Source organism: Lupinus angustifolius, chromosome LG03 (assembly GCF_001865875.1).
Source record: "Lupinus angustifolius cultivar Tanjil chromosome LG03, LupAngTanjil_v1.0, whole genome shotgun sequence".
Lineage (NCBI taxonomy): Eukaryota > Viridiplantae > Streptophyta > Magnoliopsida > Fabales > Fabaceae > Lupinus > Lupinus angustifolius.
The window spans coordinates 11,176,521-11,182,814 of record NC_032011.1 but is presented as its reverse complement, the minus strand read 5'-3'; positions in this window follow the sequence as shown (position 1 = coordinate 11,182,814).

The following is a 6,294-nucleotide window of genomic DNA, read 5'->3' as shown; positions in this document are numbered from 1 at the left end:
TTTGATTTCTACAGCACCATAAGAAAACACATTAGTAACAACAAAAGGACTAATCCACCTAGAACTAAGCTTACCTCTCATGAGTCCAAGCCTAGAGTTTTACAACAATACTTTTTGACCAACCAAAAATTCCTTTCTAGAAATCAAGTTATCATGGAATCTTTTGGTCTTCTCTTTGTAGAACTTGGAGTTCTCATAGGCTTCTAAGCGGATCTCATTGAGTTCATTCAATTGGAGCTTTCTTTCTTCACCAGCTTGATCAAGAGCCAAGTTACAAGTTTTCACAGCCCAATATGCACGATGCTCTATCTCTACAGGAAGATGACATGCTTTACCAAAGACAACCCGATAAGGGGACATCCTTATATGTGCCTTGTAAGTAGTCCCATGTGCCCAATGAGCATCCTCAAGTTTGTTGCTGCAATCCTTTCTGTTAGGCTGCACCATCTTTTCCAAAATCCTCTTTATATCTCTGTTTGAAATCTCAGCTTGCCCATTACATTGGGGTGATAAGGTGTGGAAACTCTATGAACAACCCCATATTTCTTGAGTATAGCTTGCATGGATCTATTTCAAAAGTGGGTGCCTTGTTCACTAACAATGGCTCTAGGTATGCCAAACCTGCAAAGAAATGTGAGACCTAACAAAATCCATAACAACCGGAGCATCATTAGTCCTGGTGGCCTTAGCTTCCACTCATTTAGAAACATAATCAACAAAAAGCAAAATATAGTAAAAGCCAAAAGAAACAGGAAATGGGCCCATGAAATCAATACCTTAGACATCAAACACCTCACAAAACAACATAGGTTGTTGAGGCATCTCTTGTCTCCAAGAAAGGGTACCACCTGCTCTCTGACACTACTCACAAGTGCTACAAATCCTCCATGCATCTTTGAAGATGGTTGGCCAATATAATCCACAGCACCTTTCATGCTGTCCTTTGGGTACCAAGATGGCCAGTGATGTGAACCTCTTGGTGAAAATGCTCTTGAACGATCTATCTTGGTTGGTGCTTGGCCTAAGCTCACGGTTGAGTAGAGCTCTTGAGAGTAAGCAACAGAAATATATTGAAATTGGATAAAAGAAGATGGAAAATATTTGAGGTGAAGGCGCCACAACACTTGAGGTGTTGATAAGCCAAAGTGATGCTCGTCACAAGAACTTGGTTCTTGATAAGAACTTCTAATCTTGGTTCAGCCAAGAAGTTTTGGAGAATACTCTCACAAGGATATAATCCTTTTTTATTCACAAAGAATTCAACTTAATTTTCAACTTCTTTATTCCATTGCAAAAGACTTACAATTATAGGCAAGCCACTAGGCTCCCACGGTTTGCAACTAAGACTAATGCATGGTAATTTTGACATTGGATTACAATTGAAAGACAAACTTAATGACTTAGGCCTAGGATGCCTTGATTTCCAGGGTTGGGTAGTGATGAGCATGAGATTCCATTCCTCCTTAAGTGCACGACTCAACAATTAAATCATATGATCATTGAGACTTTAAGACTCCTTGTTGCTCACGGCTAAGCTTTGATGAGCTCCCATTGAATTCTTCTAATTTGGCACATGGCAATTGTTGTAGTTAAGCCTCCTTAATGCTCCTCGGGTACACTTGGACTTGGCATAGGATTCCTTTGCTAAGGAATGAAATTCCCACGGCTAAGTGTTGATTAAGGATGCACTAAATAACATAGAATGTCGTTGGTGCAATATGGTAGGCTGCCAATGGCTAGGACATGTGCATAATGCACCATTAAGGTCTCAAACGACCATATGCTAATTTCACACAACCATCTTTGCTCCAACAACTCTGAAATTAACTTAGGATCCCTCTGGATGGAATATGCTCAGGTGGATTTTGCTCCAACGGTCCAGACAAGGTGTTTAAGCCTCATAAATGCTCCATTAAGCTCCTCCAAGGTCATATTTTGATTCCCTTTGAGCAATCTCCCTCCAACGACTACAATAGTCTTTATTTACCTGCCAAATAATATTATACTAAGTTAGAATGAGTTTGGTTCACGAAAATTATAAGTTGGTCCAAGCATTAAAGTGTCGGTTACACTTTTAGGCTTGACTTAATCATCCACGAGTCATTTTTCATTTTGGTCAATTTTTATCGGCATATTTATGATAAACACACTTGAATTAAATTAACTAAGTGTTGGACAAAAGTTAGCCCACACATTTATTATAAAAATTAAATTTGCTCAATACTAATTAAATTGTCTAGGCTTGACTCGGTCAGGCTACGCTAAGTGCCTGGTGCGGCACGCTAGGCGCATGCGCCTCGATTAGATTTTCTGGCCAGGCCATTTTGGCCCAGCGCCTGGTGCAATGTTGGGTGCACCAGAGTCCCTAACTCGGTCAGAGTTGTCTCAGTTAGGATTTACGCCTGATGCGTCTGGCTCAATGCCAGGGCCATTTTTGGCGCCTGGGTCAGACCCGTGGCTTGCCTCATGTGCATGGCTTGGTTCATCCTTGGCTCGATCGGAACCATGGACCAAGATGCTAGCGAGCATCTTTAGATCCTCTTGGGCTATCTTTGGCTCACCATCATGGATCAACATTATGAGTTGTCCAAGGGCATTTTGAGCCATTTTTTCTCTAGCCCTAGTCATAGGCCAAAAGGCATCCTCCTATTGGCAAAAGTGCCAAAGGGGCGGGTGATTGTGGTCTTCTCCTGATCCTCATGAGCAATATGGATCTGAAAGTACCCAGAAAAACCATCAAGAAAACAATAATGAGATTTACCTACTAAGCACTCAAGCATCTAATTACTAAATGGCAAAGGAAAGTGTTCTTTTCTTGTTGCTTGGTTGAGTCTCCTATAATCAATGCAGACTCTCCAACTGTTCTGCATTCTCGTAGGAATCAGCTCATCTCTCTCATATCTCACCACTGTAATTGATGTCTTCTTTGTAACCACCTGAACTAGGCTCACCAAATGACTATCAGAAATGGGATATATAATCCCAGCTTGTAAAAGCTTTGTGACCTCTTTCTTCATAACCTCAAGGATGACTGGATTGAGTCTCCTTTGTGGTCGTCTCACTGGTTTAGCTCCATCTTCCAAGAGTATCATGTGCAGGCATATGGTTGCGCTAATACCAGGAATATTAGCTAAGGTCCAACCAATTGCCTGCTTATGCTTCTTCAGCACTTGCAACAACTTCTCCTCTTGATCAGCATCAAGGGAGGTGGAAACAATAACATGGAGCTTCTCATCATTCTCAAAGTAAGCGTACTTGAGGTTTTAGGCAAAGGTTTGAGCTCCAATGCAGGTTCCTGCAAAACAAATGGAATCAAAGTAGTAGACATAGATTCTGCAGCCAACACCTGAAGAAGTAAATCAGATTGATGTATGATGTCTGTAGCAATTGGGTTAGTGCAATCTGATTCAAAAAAATTTGGATCAAGAGAAATATGCAGAAACTCGTCATTATAAGAATTACACATTTCAAAATCAGTGCATGTATGATAAGTGTATGAGTCTATCAATGACATAGAATCAAAATCATTCAGAAAATCAGAGATATGCTCATTAGTTAACTCATCAAGTAAATCAATATGAAACACATAATGGTCCTCAGATGGATGCTTCATAGCATCAAAAATATTATCCGGATCACAATATCACCAAACTCCATAGACAATGTTCCAGCATGGACATCTATCTTGGTTCGGGCTGTTCTAAAAAATGTCCTCCCCAAAATGATAGGAATTGTGTCATGGGAGTATCTCTCTTCCATATCAAGAACATAAAAATCAGCTGGAAAAATAAGTTCACCAACCCGAACCAAGACATCCTTTATCAAACCAGCAGGGTAGGCAGTACTCCTATTTGCTAATTGAATCACTACCCTAGTGGGTTGCATAGGTCCAAGTGAAAGAGACATGAAAAAAAACATAAGCATAACATTAATCGAAGCACCTAGATCTAGCATGGCATTCTCAAATTTGCTATTACCTATTATGCAGGGTACAACAAATGTACCTAGGTCCTTACATTTTTCAGGAATGTGAGGAACAGGTTTACCTATTAGTGCTGAAACATTTCTGCCCAAGCTGATCCTCTCATTACCTTTGAGCCTCCTCTTGTGAGTGCACAACTCCTTTAGAAATTTTGCATATCTTGGAATTTGGTTGATTGCATCAAGTAAAGGTATGTTCACCGCTACCTTTCTAAATGTGTCCAAGATCTCCTTGTCTACCTCTTCCATCTTCTTACTTTGAATGGCTCTTGGAGGAAATGGAAGAGGAATAGAAGATGGTTGTGCAACACTTGTGGAAGGTTCACTAGACAGAATTTGTTCACTGGTGCTCTCAGTCTCTTGTAAAACCAGTTGCTTCATTTTTGATGCAGCTAGATCAACTTCAATCTATTTGCCTAACCTTAGAGTGATGGCACTCACATTCTTCGGGTTGACCACAGTTTGGGAAGACAACTTATCAGAAATCTGAGAGTGCAATGTGTTTAATGAATTAGCCATTTGTCCCATCTGGTTGGTCAAATTTTGAATGAACGACTCTTGTCTCATAATTGAAGCTATGGTCTCTTGTTGGAATTGCATATTCTACAATGTCATATGCCTCACCAATTCTTCTAATGAAGGTTTACTAGATGTAGGAGCGGGATTACTATTCACTTGTTGTTGCCTCTGCTATTGGATTGGAGGAGACACATATGGTCTATTTTGTGCAGCATTATTATTCTGAAACGGTGGCCCTGGATGAGGCTGTGAAGGATCAGACCATCTAAGATCCAGATGATTCCTCCAACCAGGGTTGTATCTACTTGTTGAAGGATCATAATTTTGCTGTTGTTGTTGAGGTCTGTTGTTGTAAATTTTTGCAGCATAGGCCTCAGGATGGTCACCAGTTTTGGGCTCCAAGAGAGAAGGACAAACATCAGCATAATGATCAGTTGCGGTGCAAATGCCACAAAATCGTTCTGCAAGTGGAGGTTTCTACTGATTCATAGCAAGTTGAGTGACCAAGGTAGCAAGGGAGTCAATTTTTTTCTGAAGTTTTTCTTGTCTTACCAAATCTGTGTACAACATCATGGACACCTCTAACCACTATACCATCACTACTTCTTGCATTGAACTGTTGAGAGTTGGAAGACATTTTCTCAATCAAACCTATAGCTTCAAAAGGGGTCATATCTCCAAGTGCACCACCACTAGCAAAATCAATGATATTCCTCTCCATGTTGTTCAGACCCTCATAGAAATATTGCAGGAGGAGTTGTTTCGAGATCTGATGATGGGGGAAGTTTGTATATAGTCTCTTGAATCTTTTCCAATATTCATATAAACCTTCTGCATGTAGTTGTCTGATTCCAGAAATATCTTTTCTGATTGCAGTGGTCCTAGAGGCAGGAAATAATATTTCAAGGAAGATTTTCTTCAAGTCATCCCAACTAGTAATAGAACCAGGGCCCAAGTATTATAGCCAATCTTTTTAAGTGCCTTCAAGTGAATGTGGGAATGCCTTCAAATATATGTGATCCTCTTCGACATCACGAGGCTTTATGGTGGAACATACAATGTGGAACTCCTTAAGATGCTTATGAGGACATTCACCTACAAGTCGATGAAACTTAGGCAACAAATGGATTAGTCTAGTTTTGAGCACATGTGGCACATCCTCATTGGGATATTGGATACACAAGCTTTCGTATGTGAAACCAGGTGCAACAAGCTCCATTAATGTCCTCTCACATGTAATTGGAGGTGGTTCAACCATATTTTTAGAGTATGCAACAGAATACACAAAAACAACAGAATGCTCAGAAACAATTTAATGCACAGAAACAACAAAATCATTATCACTATCAGATAGATTAACACTAAGTTGAAAAGAACGACTATGTAAATTTAAATTCCTAACTTGTCTAACCAAACTATGAAATGTTCTATTAATTTCAGGATTTATTGGATGCAAAGAGTCAGGATTTCCCCTAGTCATGCACTAAATGCAACATTAAGAACCATGTAGGGCAGTAACTGAAATACATGTTAAATTTCAGTGATCAACCGAAACTTTGAATCAATAAAATCCTAATACCATAGGAAACATCCACAAAAAATTTCAGGACAAAACTCAAAGCCTAACTAATTTAAATAAATGCAACAAAATCAAAACATCTAGAAAACAAAACTTGTAAAATAAAAAAGAAATAGTAAAATGACTCTTTTTGAATTTTTCAGGGTGGGTTCTATAGACGGAATGTGTAGACAAAGAATCGTTGGATTTTTCTACCCCAAATGCATATATAATAT